General features: G+C 41.5%; 1 long non-coding RNA gene across 2 annotated transcripts; it reads right to left on the bottom strand.

Annotated features, from left to right (window-relative positions):
* Positions 1-2,094: 2,094 nt before the first annotated feature.
* On the bottom strand, positions 2,095-17,108 carry LOC309514523. Of its 2 annotated transcripts, XR_014212042.1 has the most exons (4): positions 16,929-17,108; positions 3,594-3,723; positions 3,273-3,363; positions 2,095-2,209 (listed from the first exon to the last, which is right to left on the bottom strand). It is a non-coding gene; the product is annotated as an uncharacterized lncRNA (long non-coding RNA). The 2 variants fall into 2 exon arrangements; XR_014212043.1 differs by lacking the exon at positions 3,594-3,723.
* Positions 17,109-17,599: the final 491 nt, after the last annotated feature.

Raw genomic sequence — 17,599 nt, 5'->3', positions numbered from 1 at the left:
AAATAAGAATCAAAATTTGCACCCCACCACCGAGACCATTCCATTGTAACTATCCAACCTCCCAGAATTTCAACACCTTTTGTGATGATTTGACCCCTTTCTGTTTTAACAGTACAGATTCTACAAACACCTTCCATATCTCCTCAAAATAATTTCTCCTACATATTCACCGTCTTACTTTAATGGCACATGTTAATTTATCATCAATAGTTATATCCCACACCTCTTTATACCCTTCTTCCATTTTATATTCTGCTTGCCCCTTCTACTTCCTAGCTATAATAATTTGTGCAGCTGTCAATACATTTGTGAGCAAGTCCTTCATAGCCTGTGAACCTTCCACCCTATCGTAAATTGATAATAATACTACCTCTGGACTTTTGGTCAGCTTTAACCTAGTGATTTCTGTTATCTCCTTAAACACCCTTTGCCAGAAAAATTGTGCATATTTATACCCCCACCACATGTGAACAGAATTCCCTGTTTCCTGGCATCCCCTCCAACATAACACCGAATATCCCTTGTTTATTTGATTTAATCTGACTGGTGTTAAATATCACCTCCAAATTAATTTATAATAATTTTCTTTTATTCTTATAGACATTTTCAACGTACGTTTCTCCCATATTTCTGTTGGCATCCGAGGGTCGAAAGGCCAGCTGGCTAGCCCCCAGCTGGATCGTCTCCTCAGCCATGCCGCTGCGAAGATCCATCGGCCTCTGGCTCTGGCATAAATTAGTGACTCAAGCCTCCCAGACTTGAGCACACTATACTCAGCAACGTGAACTGCGCAACGGAAGAGGCTGAGGCTTGTGGATACATACTAAGAACTATGGATTTACTAAACATAAATCAAGACAAAAAAACATGTCGTCTCTCCTTGCCGTCTTCTTGGAGAGAGAGTCATAACAATAGCAATACAGCAGAAGTTCCTCTTACGCCAGCAAACTGTGCTGGAATGTAAACAGACATGTGACACGTGACAATCCCATGACTGCAACTAAAGGTGGAATGGAAAATCCCAACAATTCCCTCCCCCCAGCTTTGACTATCTATCTGCCCTACCAATGGCCATCCTGGCTGGGGCTGATGATAGTTGGAGTCCAAAAAGATCTGGAGGGGACTACATAGGCTGCTGCTGCTATATTCGTACACCAGGTCCCATGGGAACTGCTGTGATTCCCCCCCCCCAATGTTGGTATGTATGGTTCGCACCTGATAGTCACCCTATGGGAATCAGCTGGTGTTTGTGTGTGTGTTTAGAGAAAGGGGTGCCACTGACAAGCAATACAAGGGCATCCTTTCAATTTTACTGCATGCAGTACACTTAAAGGAAATGTTATGAAAATGATGTATAGGTGGTATTTAACACCAGTTAAATTGGCCAAAATGTGTAGAACAAAAAATGAATGTTGGAAGTGTAAGGATAAGGAAGCTACCTTTTACCATATGTAGTGGACATGTAAAGAGGTAAAAGTTTTCTGGGAAATGATATATAATGAGTTAAAGAAAATGTTTAAAAACACCTTTGTTAAAAAAACACAGAAGCTTTTTTACTGGGTATAGTGGGTAGAGAGATACCGAGACAAGATAAAAAATGGTTCCTATATGCAACAACTGCGGCAAGAATTTTGTTAGACCAAAGATGGAAACAACACGGGCCCAGCCCAACAAAAGAAGAGTGGCAGATGAAGTTTGTGGACTTTGCAGAGCTTGCAAAACTGACGGGAAGAATCTGGAACCAGTGAGATCAAGCATTCCAAAAGGACTGGAACAAAATTATATTATATCTGAAAGACAACTGCAAGCAATTAACATCATTAGCAGGGTTATTTGAAGATTGGCAAGTTGAAATTGCTACCTATTCAGGTTGAACAATGTAAAATTTTAGGTAATGATATAACAAGGATAGGAAACGAAGTGAAATGGAAAGATGTAAAGTCTAATTTTGTAAACCGTCAGGCGGGAGGGAATGAAGTCGTTAGGCTCAGTTGAGCCAAAGAGATAATATAAGAGGGTATGATTTTACATAATTTGATTATAAGTAAAACCAATAAAAATTATTTACAAGTGCATCACTTGTTTCAACTTTAAGACATAAATCACAAGTGGATGAACACCATCCTTTTGTCTGAAGTATGTGGGCAAGCTCTAGAGATGGAGTGACTTTCTCAATCTTTTGAAGCCAAGGAAGAGACATCCTTGTGATCTGAAACGAATTAAATACATGATAATGAATAACCATGAAACACTGAAGCAAAGCCTTTCTGTCCCAAGGCTACATCAACACAAAATTTATGTATTACATCTGTTTATATAGGAGCACTCATATCGTCAATAATACCTTGTGTAACTATTACAGTATTCACCCCAGATGCATACAGTACAATCTGCCGTTCATTTTATGGTTCAATAGCCAGTTTTATGGCTTAGCATTTAATGTTTTCTTAACACAGGTTGTTTTGTTTTGGGGTATTTAAAGAGGTCTTCAAGAATGACTTCACCTAGGTCAAAGTAAATTGTTTATTGATATATTTCATTCTGTTCTGGATAAAGGAAGTGAGAATTTTTACATTGCAGAGTTAAATGTCATGTTTGGGAAATTTATAAAGCTGGAAAAGAAAAATACAAGTCTTCCAATATGAATAGGAGAAGGAAAACTGAAGAATGGTGCATGTTTTCAGATAGTAGAAACTCCAGTTATTCATATATCCAATCTGGATCTAATGTCTCAGTTCACCATTATTTCTTAGTGCAACATCCATGTAAGTATGTGGAAATGCTTCAGTCTGCCCAGGTTCTGAATATCTGTTTTACATGGGCCTTGGATAATTTGATTTAAAACATTGCTCTACATAAGGGAAGGGCAATAAAATCAGAGATGTGAATTGTAAATATGAAGGTGAGCAGATGATATCAATCTTAGAAGAACCAATGAGAAAAAAAGGATCCTGAGGTACTTTTGTCTTTATTGGCAAGAGGGAATGCTCCACATTTCATGACTGAGGTATCCTACATGCAGTTGGTGCTCGAAGCAGAAATTCTGTCAACGAAAACTGTGACTTATTGAGTCACCTAGCAATACATTTCTTAAAATACACTTATATTGTCTACAGAAATAGATCTAAAACTGTAAATTTCCCCACCAACCCATGAGAGTTTAAGGAGCGAATTCATGTTTCCACCGTGCTTGTGTCAATTAAAATTTATTCTCCCTTTCAATTTCAGCCAGGCATATTAGAGCTACGGCATCAGGCTGCATAAATCCTTACCTGGGCAGTGGCAATCTTTGGATGCTGGAGGACTGCAACTCTGAACCTCCCTTCCACCAGGCACACACCATAACCAGTGCTAGATGCACACCTGAGACATGTGTGGACAAAAGCTTAATAAAACACACCTCTCTTTTCTGAGTAGGAAAAATTATACAAATTGAGAAATGGCATACATAGCTGTCTGTGTACAGCAACTGCATCACACATTGCATCATTTTTGTTTGTAGGGGTTTTCCGATTGAAGTGCAGAGTGTTTGAGGACCGGGGCATTCACAGGGAAACCAAAATGCTTGCTTAGTAAGCTATTGTACTACCAACCTTAACTGTATGCTTGTGAAACATAGACCACTTCTAAACGCCATCTCCAACTCCTCGAAAGATTCCATCAACGGTGTCTTGGAAAATTTTACACATCACTTGGGAAGACAGGAGAACTAATGCCAGTATACTGGAAGAAGCAAAGATCATGAGTGCTGAAGCAATGATTCTTCAACATCAACTTCATTGGACTGGTCATGTTGTGTGGATGCCTGATTATCGTCTTCCAAAGCAACTACTCCATTCTGAACTTAAGAATGGAAAGTGTAATGCTGGTGGTCAACAAAAGAGGTTTAAAGAGTGTCTCAAGGCAAATTTTTAAAAATGTAGTATAAATACTGACAACTGGGAAACACTGGCCTGCGAGCGCTCCAATTGGAGAACAGCCTTTACCAAAGGTGTCATGGACTTTGAAGACACTCAAACTCAGGACGCAAGGGGGAAATGTGCAAAGAGGAAGGCACGCTTGGCAAATCCACACCGTGATCAACTCCTGCTCAGAAACCAATGTCCCCACTGTGGAAGGATGTGTGGATCCAGAACTGGCCTCCACATTCACTTACAATCTCATTGTTAAAACTGTGTTTATGGAAAACAATCTTACTCAGTTACAAGTGATCGCCGAAGAAGAAGAGGAAGAAGAAGAAATGAAATAAAAAAAATTAAAAAGTACCCACTCCTTGACAACCATTGCACATGCACAGATGATAGCTTAGATAGATAGATAAACTTTATTTGCATTAGCCAACGGCCATAGCAACATAAAATAAACAATATATACAATTAAAAAGACAGCAATGGGTAAAAAGGGCAATCAAATGACCAAGATTATCGTTGAGATAGTGGCCCTTAATCTCATTGCACCCTCGATAAACCTAGCAACCTTTGCTGTTGTCTGATCATTTTGATCTGATAAAAGAAAGAACAATGTGGCCGCAGATGGGCGGCCTGGGATGGTAAGTAAGAGTGGGGTAATGCTCTCATTCCTCAGATCTTTATAAAGGGTACAGGACAGGAGAACATGAGCCACTGTTTCCAAATTGGCATATTATTAAATTTACTTCAGAAAATTGACATATACATTAAATTGTGCTGGGGTCCTGGAACAGCGGAGGTTCTATAGTATGGCTCAAGTAATGAGCATAGCATGGAGGAGTCACTCATAGCTTACGGAGAAGTACGGGGGGGGAATGGGACTAAAGAAATAATTATTCATTTTAGGTCAAATAATTAATATAAGTTACCCAATGACGGTAAAGGCTTGCAGGCATCAGGTTCCACAAACTCCACAAAAGTCAAGGGATTAGCATTGATTCATAGGAGGTAACGAGGAATGTGCTAAAAGATTTCTACAGACAACATGCTGGGATTTGTAGGTCCTTACTTTTTAGCACATAATTGCTGTCAAAGCCCTGAAGGGATGACCTTGTGAAGTTTGTTTCCTCCATGTAGGGCATGTCTTTGGTTTACAAAAAGCATTTCTCCCAGAGGTTAATTTTGCCACCAGAATATAGAATATTATCTTCATCACCTACCTCTCATTTCATGCAAAGATCAAAAGACAAGAAGCCTATGGAAGTATAAAACTGTTGTAACCAACACTGAGGGGGGAAATGGGATTAGCATTTGTAAAAATTCAGGCTCCTTAAAGTTTTGTTTTTGCACATGCCTAAATGGATCACACTGATATTTTAGAGAACATCACACTACCTGGAATTTTCTGGAAATGTTATTTCAGATTGATGTGGTTTGGGTAATACCTGGTTTCAAAACCGTTGGGGGGGGGTGTAACGTGAATGGGTTGGATACACTGGTATTCAATCCCAGTTGCATTCAATTCTTGGATTTCTTCGTTGATTTATATCAGCAGTTTTCACTTTTGTTCCTCGGCACATTTTCATAGCTTCTTAGTGTGACCCAGGACCTATCCAGAAAATGAGATAATTATTTACCTTCTGTTTTCTATCTATGTGTCCCTTCTTACATTTTTGTTTCTTGCCCACCCCACCAAAAAACCTTTCTTTCTCTTTTTTAGCTTTGAAAACCTTTGGGGTTCCTCAAGCTGAAACCTTCCAAAATGCATGATGCCATTATGGCTACATAAGGATTGGTAAAGGTAAAGGGACCCCTGACCGTTAGGTCCAGTCGCGGACGACTCTGGGGTTGTGGCACTCATCTCACTTTACTGGCCGAGGGAGCCGGCGTACAGCTTCCGGGTCATGTGGCCAGCATGACTAAGCCACTTCTGGTGAACCAGAGCAGTGCATGGAAACGCCGTTTACCTTCCCGCCGGAGCGGTACCTATTTATCTACTTGCACTTTGACGTGCTTTCGAACTGCTAGGTTGGCAGGAGCAGGGACCAAACAACATGAGCTTACCCCGTCGTGGGGATTCGAACTGCCGACCTTCTGATCGGCAAACCCTAGGTTCTGTGGTTTAACCCACAGTGCCACCTGCATCCCATATACCATAGCTGTCAACGTTTCCCTTTTTTAAAGGGAAATTCCTTTATTCCGAATAGGATTCCTTGCAAGAAAAGGGAAAAGTTGACAGCTATGCATATACTCACCCCTGAAAGATGCAAATAGAAGTAATGATATAAGTCATAGAATAAATGTGTTGCCTTCCCCCGCTGTATTTGTTTATCTTCTCTGTATTTCTCTTCTCGCAGCTGCCTGACCCCATTCACTTCCTTAAGCACTGTGTGTATAGTGATTTGGGTAACTACAACTTTATAAGGGAAGAGTATACAGAGAGTCTTGCTATTTGTCGTGCTTTCCTTGGGCTGGGCTCAGCATGCCCAGCCTGTGAGGAATGTGACCAACTCAGCTGGGTCCCAACTCTTGAAATAAACTGCCCTGCCCCATTCACGACTCAGCTGTTCATTATTAGCAGCTGTTATACTTAGCCTAAATGACACCTATAGGGGAACACATGGGGAGATAAAGACAGAGGTACTTCTTTCTCTCTCTCTCTTTTTGCAGAAAGAAGCTGGCAACAGAGAGGGGATGGGGGTTTATTTTTGTTTCTCTCTTTAAAGCCTACATTGACATTTGAAAGAGAACTATGATTTAAATAGCTCCCTGTCTCTGGCTTGAAAGACTACAATTAGTCCATTGTAAAAGTAATGATATGTTTCATTTATTTTCATGTGTTATTTTAATAGAACATTTGGAGAGGAGGGATTTCACTCTGGAAAACTACAGGATACAGCTGAAAAGCTGTGCGGCAATGGCAGCGATCTGAGAACATTTAAGAAACATCTGTGATGTTTAATTCTGGTAACAATGGAACTAATGGCTCCATTTTGCTTCTCATGGAATGCTCAAGCCTGCATTCCAAAAAGCCTCAAAGATTCTCAAGCAAACGCACAACACCCCTTACCTTCTTTTTGCTTCTAAATGCCTCCTGTCAAAATAGAAACACCTACAGTCAGTGGATGGGCATATTTTAGAACTGCTTCGGGGAAAGATGCAAAATAGCTTGTCTCTTCCTATATTTTTAAAGGTGTTCTGATTAAGCCTCTCACACACTCACTGAATAGCAGCCCACCCATAGCCCATTCAAATGCAGCTAGCTATGTGTGCATAGGACTCCTCCACTCAGTTGGAAGCCCTGATTGGCCAGGACTCCCTAATTGGTTGGGATGCACGAATGTCAAATTAGGGACCACCATGGAGCTTGGGGAGTGAGGGGCTGGCTGGTAGGTTAAACTCATGAGCAGTTCATATGTATTCAAATCACTTGAGATCTGAATCTAGCTGGTAAACAAGAATAGACTCTTTGTAAAAATCTGTAGTGTCACAAATACAAGTTGTTTTTTGGAGCCTAATATGATAATAGCTTCCAAAGCCCACATGCAAATTGAGGCCCTCATCAGTTACAATTTTAAAACTCTGTTACAGATATCTGAAGGTGTATCTGAAGAAGTGTGCATGCACACGAAAGCTCATACCAAGAACTAACTTAGTTGGTCTTTAAGGTGCTACTGGAAGGAATTTTTTTATTAAAACTCTGTTAGATTTCCCTAAAAGCAGAAACATTGGAAGAAAGCAATGGTTTGCTATCAGGTGCTGGACTGTCTAACTTTGTTCAAAAGTGAGGCTTTATTATTATTACAATTACATTTCCCCCTCGTTCAGAGGGAGCGTAAACCCTCCGAAGAGCAGAGATACATGCTCCAATAGTGATCGCTACTAGCGGATATTGAAAGCAAATAGCTATGTAAGCAGAAGGAAGAATGCAATACAGTTCTGTAATTTCCCACCCTTAAAGGTGCCTGGTTATGCAGAAAGATCTGACGACTCTTGGACTCATGGTTCTGAGTGCTTTTTCTCACAGTATTAAAAAACTGACAGTACAAACCTATGCGTGATTGCTCAGGCTGCCTAGATGCCACACATTTAAAGCACATCTCCCCTCCTCCTCCTCCTGGTAAGTGCAGTTTACCCCTCCCAGAGCTACAATTCCCAGCACCCGTATCAGTTCCCACTTTACTGTTGTGGTATGTATGCAGCCAATGGTATTCTAGGGGTTTACTCCCAGAGAGGTGTGAATAGGATGGCGTTCAGAGAACTGGTGGAGGAAGGGGCGGTCCACCCCAGGTGTCATCCCTGAGGGGGGTGACATCGTCGCAACACGCCCCTCAGATGCTCACCCCGCCCCTGAGTGCACAGCATGTGCGCCGCTCCAGGTGCCAGAGTTTTCCTTCTTTAAGCCAACGTCTGCTCCATACAAGATGCCTATCACTGTTGTGTGTACCTTTGCACATGACTAGCACATACATCTTTGTTGCCATGTGTAGACATGGCAGGAAACCCGACTGGTGATGAGACAAAAAGTTATGATATATGAACAGAATAAGTCTACACCAGTGTTGTTGGACCAGAATTCCCATCATTCCTGACCATTGGCCACGCCGACTTGGGCTGATGGGAATCCTGTGTCCCATCTTTCCGATCTCAGTTCCACACAGAAGCGATATCTGTGCAAGAAGCTTCTTTTGTGTACAGCAGTCCTGAGTTATTTTACATTAAAGAATTCCCAACAAAGAGCTCTTCCACTTTCACTGGACGGGGCAAATAATGCGATAGTTATTTTTGCTCTGCAAAAAGATGTAGCAGCTGGCCATTTCTCACAGCAGATTAATATAAACTCTATTACAGTTTTGTCTGGCAAAGGAACAATAAAAGCTTATGTCTCACAATTTTCCTTACCCTTAATTTATTTTTAAGTTTATCCACCTCCCTTTGCCAGGTTTCGTTCTTGACCTGAAGGTAACCTTTAGACAAATGTGCGTGCCCAGATAGCTTTGAAACATGATCTGCATTTTCTTTGGTGTTGGGAAATGTAAATCAGGACACTGGGTGAATAACAGCTTGGCTTTGTGTCATGAAATGCAGTTCTGAGCAATGACAGGGTCAGGTTTTCTGCAGCTAGCTAGCAAGACTAGAATAGGCAGCCTGCAAGCCTATACCTGCAGTGTCTTTCAGAGGACAGTGTATCAGGAGCACGTGTGTGTGTGTGTGTGTGTGTGTGTGTGTGTAAATTGGCATTTACTGAACTTAATACTAGATTGTCATTGTTGTTGTTGAAAAGGTATGCTTCAAAAGGAATTCTGTGCAAAATAGTCATACTGAAAGTGAAAAAAACGTTGCAGCTGCACACTCAACAGCGCCCTTGAAACATTGTTTACTATAAAAGATTGGAAAAACAGTTGATATAATTGGGAGATCTAAGATGCAAATAATAAAAGGCACCTCAAAGTTCATCTAGCCCAACCCGCTGCAAATGGAGAAAATTGACTCCTACAGCATCCCTGCTCAGTGACCGTTCTTGCCTCTGCTTAAAACCTTCTAATGATGAAAAGTCCCCTGTTGCACAGTTCAGGTTCATCTCACGCGAACTTGAAAAGCAACTGCCTGTCCCCCACGCCGCCACCCTCAAACAGGGAGGTTTGAACTCGTCAATCAATAATCGTAATTATGTGTTTCATTAATCCAGTATTGCAGCACAGAAAGCCATTCCCTTCTAATGCTACTTTGCACTCTGTGAGAAAAGAGCAAATCAGCAAAACGACAATGATTTAACCTGCGCATTTGCTTTCAGGTGGTATTCAATTGCTGCACATTGAGCAAGACTGACTGCAAAGGAGGACAGGAATCCTATATTTTTGATGGTTATACTAAGAAAAACTTTTGGCAGCGTTGAAAAAGCTGGACCTGCTGAGATAATCTCTTCTGCACAGCTTTCATAAGCGAAGATGTCCAATTTTCCTTTGCAACTGGTACTCAGCCTCCCATCTGGGAGACAGGCTTATTGAATTCAACGGAACTTATTTCTCAGTAAATACACATAGGAGTGTGTATAAAGTTGACTCTCTAGAGATGCAAATATTTTATTTTGGAGGAACACAGAATCCCTATATTTCACTGGGCAGACTCTTCTGGTAAATCCATGTTGCTTGATTATGGTTGGGTCATACAATCACAGTTTGGGATTTCTCCTTTCATGACCTCCAAGAAAGGACTTACCTTCTTTCCAGTAAGACCCATTGGCAGCTACTGGAAGGAACATTTGAATTAAGCTTGTTTCCAGATTGGCTACACTATTATAAAAAGTGTATCTTTACATTCCATTCAGAATTGTGAATCTCCCAGGTTCTGACACTAACTAAATAACCAGGTCAGTCCTCAACCCACTGATCCTCTTTCTTTTCCTTCTATCTAGCTAAACACCTAGCTATTAAATGGTAGTGTAATATTTAGTTACCCTTCCCTCCCCAATCGAATACAGAAAAATCCCAAACCAAGCAAAACGCTGCAACCCCTTTCAACTTTCCTACAACCATTCAAGTGCAAATTTTTAATAAAGTCCAAAGTGGAAGATGGATAGTTTTGAATTGGACATTAAAACATTTCCATTTCCAATGCAATTATCTGTTTAACATATTAGTTCCACCTGGCAGGCCGAGGTTTCAGTTGGCATATGAAATATCCAGCATGTCAGTCTTGGCATTCCCTTCTTCACTGGAAGTTTGACAACATTAATGGCGCCATATCTGGAATGACTAATGAAGGAAGCATGTAATAATTGGATAAGATTCATTTCCTTATTCAACCTCAAAAGTCGCCTCTTTAGCAATTCATATTCTGCGGGAAGGCTGGATGTCAAATGAATATGTACCAACACCATGTATCCATAAAGGTGTCGAAAGAGTCTTCTGTTACGGGTGTTGGTAGTGGTTGTAAGCTAAATTTTCATTATAGTTTTGCATTGCTTGTCGTAGGAACTTCTAGGCAAACAACAATCATGTTTAACTATCAGTTTGCCCATCACACACAGATACCACAGTTTCGGTTTCGATCCTGATCTAAGATTAAAATGAATAAAGGAACACTTGCATCTTGTGCTGGATAGGCCTTGTTCCTCGGCTGAGAAAATTAGCTGCTCTATTCAGCTTATTTCTTAAACTGTGCAGTACAGCAGAATAAAGGCACAAAATTCATCAGAATGCCAAAAGAGTTCAGTTACACAGTACATAGAAAGCACTTCGGCTACATTATTTGCACAGTTTCTGCAGGGAGTTGTGAAAGGTCTTAAATTTAACATGCTTGGCCTACTTCCACCTGGCCTTAGTTCAAACCCATTGCCTGGCTGCTTACTGGCTACAGAGTGGGAAATCAGTCATTATATTAAGAACTGATGGCAAATTATTCCAGTTCACTTTATTTTTCAGCTGGTCTGTTTTTAATCTGGAAGGAGACCAAATTGAAAATTTCTGAGGTTCGACAAGTGGGACCTTAATTCTCTGCTTCAGACTAAACACATTTGCTAGTTTCCAAAGCAGATAGAGTCTTTATTGTTTTAGGAGCGGTTGCTACGGAAGACCCATGACATCATCAGCTTCTTTTATATTCTTTTTTTTTCCTTTTTAATAGCAGACAATACCTTCAGCTAAGTCCTTCAGCTGCAAAGATTGGTATTTTAGCACTGCTCAAGGTTCCATAAATTTGTATCAGCTTTGAGTGTATTGAAAGATTCTTTCCCATGAATAAAATACATCTTTGGGAGAGAGAGGGGGGAAAAACTGGCCTGACTTTGCATAGTGTTCTTTTTACTCCAGATTTATTGTCTTTCATTTTTATGCTTCGGTGCCTTTGCAGGAGTTGATTCACTATTATGGATACACTTAGAAGGAAAAAGTGCATCTCTTGCATGAAGTTTCTTTTCTTAAAAAATGGATTTTTAAAGCAGGGTGACAAATTTGTTCTGGCGATCTGGCTCTGGTGACATGCAGGTTAGTTGGACACAACAAATAGGGCCCTAGATATTAATTGAGTCATAGAATCATAGAACTGGACAGTTGAAAGGTACCATGAGGGTTATCTAGTCCAACCCCCTGCAATGCAAGAATCTTTTGCCCAATGTGGGACTTGAACCCATAGTCCTGAGTTCAAGAGTGGGTGGAGACTTCCTTTGACAGCCAAAGGAGCATGCAGATTTTCTTAGGGAGTCCATTGACCATTCCATGTGTTTTACATGCATAAGCCAGTCTTTTCCTGTGTATCTCCCTTGCAGGCTCTGGGCAACTGCTCTTTGAAAATAATATTTTCATATAAAATGATCCCCCTGACTAACTCTGAAACCTATTACTGTTTGGCATCTCAACTCAGAAATTGGGTGACTTATTGCATAGGGCTAACCCGCAAATCTGCAGTACTTTTATTAGAGTGGCCAGATGTCCTACTTTACATAAATCATTCTTCTGGAAAAAGAAGAAGAAGAAGAAGAAGAAGAAGAAGAAGAAGAAGAAGGGGAGGAGGAGGAGTTTGGACTTGATACCCCGCCTTTCACTCCCCTTAAGAAGTCTCAAAGCGGCTAACAATCTCCTTTCCCTTCCTTCCCCACAACAAACACTCTGTGAGGTGAGTGAGGCTGAGAGACTTCAGAGAAGTGTGACTGGCCCAAGGTCACCCAGCAGCTGCATGTGGAGGAGCGGGGAAGCGAACCCAGTTCACCAGATTACAAGTCCACCACTCTTAACCACTACACCATCGCTGGCTGGCTGGCTGTTTCTATGAAGAGATTGCCTGTATGAAAGGCTGTCTGGTCTAAGACCTGTTTAAAGATTTAAAGAACCAGAAGAAGAAAAGAGGAGGGGTCTTGAAGTTACACTTCAGTCAACATAAGGAGAGCATGCTGGATCTGGGCAAGACAACTGAAGAAGGATGTTGACAAGCTGGAACGTGTGCAGAGGAGGGCAACCAAGATGATGAAGGGTCTGGAAACCAAGCCTGATGAGGAACAGTTGAGGGAGCTGAGTATATTTAGCCTGGAAAAGAGTAGACTGAGAGGAGACATGAGAGCCATCTTCAAATATCTCAAGGGCTGTCACATGGAAGAGGAAACAAGCTTGTTTTCTCCTGCTCCAGAGGGTAGGACTTGAACCAATGGCTTCAAGTTACAAGAAAGGATATTCCAACTAGATTCCAGATAAACATCAGGAAGAACTTTCTGATAGCAAGAGCTGTTGGAGAGTGGAATGGTCTCCCTTGGATTCTCCTTCCTTGGAGGTTTTTAAGCAGAGGTTGGATGGTCATCTGTCATGGCTGCTGTAGCTGAGATTCCTGCATTGCAGAGAGGTTGGACTAGATAACCCTTGGGGTCTCTTCCAACTCTACAGTTCTATGATTCTATGACCAGGCCAATGCTCATCTAGTCATAGAATCATAGAAGTCATAGAATAAAAAAGTTTTCTTTATGTATTTTTTAAAAACGTATTGTGTGTACTTATAGCCCATTCTTCACCAAATGGTTCCAGGGCCAGTTACAAAAATATAATAGTCAAAACAGGTACAACTGTTCATTAAAATCCAAAAATAAAACCACAGAGCAAATAGTTGTAGTGTGTGTGCATGCACACGCATGTGCATGCAGTAATTGTTGTCTTTTTGTTTTCTTTTTTCAGTTTCTCTTTATCTCTCATGATTTCAGCCAAATAACTCAAGGTGTTAATGTTACTGTTGATTATTTTCATACTAGAGTGTATGTGCGGCTGCGCTTAACATGAAGCGCATTCAGAAGTAAATTATTGTATTTGACCTTCGTAATATAATTACATTTGTATAGCCAGGATTAATGAGCCAATTATTTTTGACAAGATAACAGGCACATAACATTGTTTGCTTTTCTTTGCTGTTTTGTATTGCTAACAAACGAGAGGCATCCCCCGTGCTAGTTTTGGATTTGATTGGCTTTTATATCTATGATCTGTTCTTGGGAAATTAGCAACAATTTGGGAGTTCAGGGCTATATTGAGAAGGATAAAAATGTAGGAAATGCTCACAGTAGTGGGCTTTATCACAGGAAAGATACAAACAGTATCTGTTAAGAATCAGGATCTAACTTTAAAAAGTTTTAAAAGAGTTCCCATAGATAGTCTTTTTCACTTTTTCCACATATGCAGAAATTAAAGGCAAGCCTAGATATGATGTTATTCATACAGTTGCATGTCGCCTCTGTCTCCAAGTGGTAGAAGATCACAGGCATTCCAGGTGTTTATGCAGGATTCAGTTTCCTTGGAATGAGAGAAGAAGGAGAAGAAGAAGTGAAGGTGGAGGAGGAAGAAGAAGAAGGAGAGAAGAGTTTGGACTTGATATCCTGCCTTTCACTCCCCTTCAGGAGTCTCAAAGCGGCTAACAATCTCCTTTCCCTTCCTCCCCCACAACAAACACCCTGTGAGGTGAGTGAGGCTGAGAGACTTCAGAGAAGCGTGACTAGCCCAAGGTCACCCAGCAGTTGCATGTGGAGGAGCGGGGAAGCGAACCCGGTTCACCAGATTATGAGTCCACCGTTCTTAACCACTTCACCATGCTGGCATAGTAACAGTGGAGACTGTGGTGTCTTTATAATATATGGTTTCTTTGCACATATCTACAAACTGAGCCTATGTCTTTCTTCTCTGGCGATCACTCGTAGCCGAGTAAGACTGACTTCCATAACACGATGGGGTTTTGGAAGACACCTATGCATGAATTTGTTTTATGTGTGTAGATCAGTGCACACTGACCAACTCAGTCTTCGCAGTAAGGCTCTATTCCGATGGCAAATACCTCTCATCATCATCTGTATGTTGTTCCTGCAATCTTCTTACATGCCATATTCAAGAAGTTTTGCATCTTTGGACTGACCATCATGATTGCTCAGGTTTCCATATTGTGGCTGATTTTTCCCCCTGTATTGCTCAGCTGATGAAATCTGCTAATTCCATCCATGTGGAGGTGTTCATTCACAAAAATGGCACTCCCTTGTGAACACAGCCTGGTTGTAAGCCTGGAAGTGGCCCCAAATGGTTCCAAGCCAGCCTGCAAGGCAACCGTGTGCAAACCTGCCTCAAGATTCACCATGCAATTGAATCAGGGTGTCTTCATAGCTGTCAACTTTTCCCTTTTCTTGCGAGGAATCCTATTCAGAATAAGGGAATTTCTCTTTAAAAAAATGGAACCGTATGGTTCCCATTTTAGTATATGTGCTGCCGAAGCGAGCACGGAACCGTATGACAGCTAGGAGAACAAGGAGTTAAAATGCAAACTGCTTTCTTGTCACATTTTTTTGCATATTGCACACCTATTTGTTCTAAGGGCTTTCCCAAAAGGCAGCATCTGCCAAATCCAACCTAAATTAAGCCATTGTCTGTTCTTAAAGCCACTGACAAATAGACATCGGGAACAAAAGAAGAAATTCTCTCATACATTTCTCTTTGTGTTCGACAATAGCTGTAACATTTAAAGATCATACACACAGCTTTTATCCGAACAAGGAAAAGGTTTGATGAGCTGAATTGATATTTCAGCTGGCTTAATTCACCTTTCAAATAAAAGCTTTTTGAAAGCATATTCTTCAAAAGATCAGGAATGTACATAGGGGTTGGGAAGGGAGCAAGTAAAAGGGGGATAAGAGAGAAAAATAGAATGATATCTACTTAGCCGAACAGCAAGAAGAATTTGGAACATACACCAATAACTATGGGGTGTGGGTATGTATTAGCCAGTGTGGTGTTAGTGGTTAGTGTGTTGGACTAGGACCTGAGAAACCAGGTTTCAACTCCCTACTCAGCCAGGTAAGTATACATTTCATGCATTTGACCACTAACCATGCAATCCTAGACATGTCGACTCAGAAGTTATGTTGGTTTCAGTTGGGATTAAATCCAGTTTGGGATGTTTCACGCAAGCAATTCATAAATTAAATATCATCATCATCCAGTTAATCTTCTTCTTTGGCGATCACTCGTAGCCAAGTAAGATTGTCTTTGTGGCATTCATACAGAGCCCCTGGTCGATTCATGGACTATTGACCTGTACACCACTGCTTTATTCTTCCGCTGCCAGACTAGATGTGGCACTATGTCACACTGTCACACTCTTCCCTCTCAGTTCTATCCCTGTCTCTCACTCTAACTGTCACAACCACTTTGCTAGACTTTTTCTGCCTCTGTCTGACCCTCACTCCTCTATCTCCCCATGGTAAACCCCTGGGCTGAGCCTCAAAATCAGGTAGGCTCCGCCTCTGAACTTTCTCATTGCTCAATCTACATTAACCATTTTCATCCTCCCTTGCACAGACATAATCACAAGGAATGGGCAAACGCCACATCCTTCCATGAACACGGTCTTAACAGTGAGTCCGTAAGTGACTGTGGAGGCCAATTCTGGATCCACATGTCGTTCCACAGCGGGGACATAGGTTTCCGGGCAGGAGTTGATCACGGTCAGGGTTTGCCAAGCATGCCATCCTCTTAGCACGTTTCTCCCTTTCGTCCTGAGTTTGAGCATCTTCAAAGCCCACAACGCCTTTGGTAAAGACTGTTCTCCAAACGGAGCGCTCTCAGGCCAGTGTTTCCCAGTTGTCAGTGTTTATACAACCCAGTTAAGTGAGTAAAGGATTGCAGCCTAGGGGAATGAGTATTAGAACTGCAGCCATTTTGAACTTGGACTTCCAGTAGTAGCTGGCAGGGTGGTGTTGCTCACTTGGGTTCCCAACATGGTGATCACTACTGGTAACAGAGAGGGAGTGGGGTGAGGCAGGAAGCAGGTTGGCACGATGTACTTGTGCTGCCAATCCACCACTCCAGCTGCTGTGTGCTGCAGAGGGAGAAGTGGATTGGGCCCACCCCTCGCAGTTATTGACAGTGACCTCTTGAAGCCAGGTGAGCAAGGTCACTCCACCTCACTGGCCACTACTTAGACAAATATCATAGACAACATACATTCCCCGTGCTTTCTTTTTGCAGAGAAAAATATCTGTAGGCCCTGAATAAAACCACGACTCACCATCTGATGGTGTCAGTCCAGCTTCAGCCACTTTGTTTTTCATCTGCTTCATATTGGATGAATGACTAACAGATCCACCCCGTTGATTTTGCTTTCACAGTAAGCCACTCCAGCTAAAGAGGAGCTCAGCCAGTGCCAACTTCTCTCCGGCATCATCTGTGAGCTGAGCCAGCCAAGCCAAGCAGCTGAGGACAGACATATCTAATGATCTGCATCAGGGATTATACCTGCCCTTTTGGGCTTCGTTGAATCAGCCCACACAAACTGCCTGTTTAAAAATGAAGTAGCAAATCTGGAATTGTGCGTGTATCAAAAAGTGCCCTTTGTGGGATAGAAAATGTAGCACCCCACTGTAAAAACCGAATCTTTTGCATTTTGTACCGAAAGCACAAGGGAGCTATACCAAAATCATATATGTGGCTATATCCTTTCTTCATGTTAATAACCTCCTGCAGGGATGCCAACTAAAGTGGGCTCTGGGTGCATGAGCACCCACAAAAAAATGTTTTGGGAGCTCAGTACCCACACTGCACATTTTTTTTTTTTTTTTGCAAAATCTCAACAACAAAAATGAAGTTTCTGAGCTATTTTTAAGGGAAATCACCAAAAAAGACACTGCCAACAGGGGTTACCATACATCTGGATTTTCCCAGACATTTCAGCAATTTCCA

Source organism: Podarcis vaucheri, assembly GCF_965113315.1.
Source record: "Podarcis vaucheri genome assembly, chromosome: 11".
Classification (NCBI taxonomy): Eukaryota; Metazoa; Chordata; class Lepidosauria; order Squamata; family Lacertidae; genus Podarcis; species Podarcis vaucheri.
This window is presented reverse-complemented; position numbering and strand designations above follow the sequence as displayed.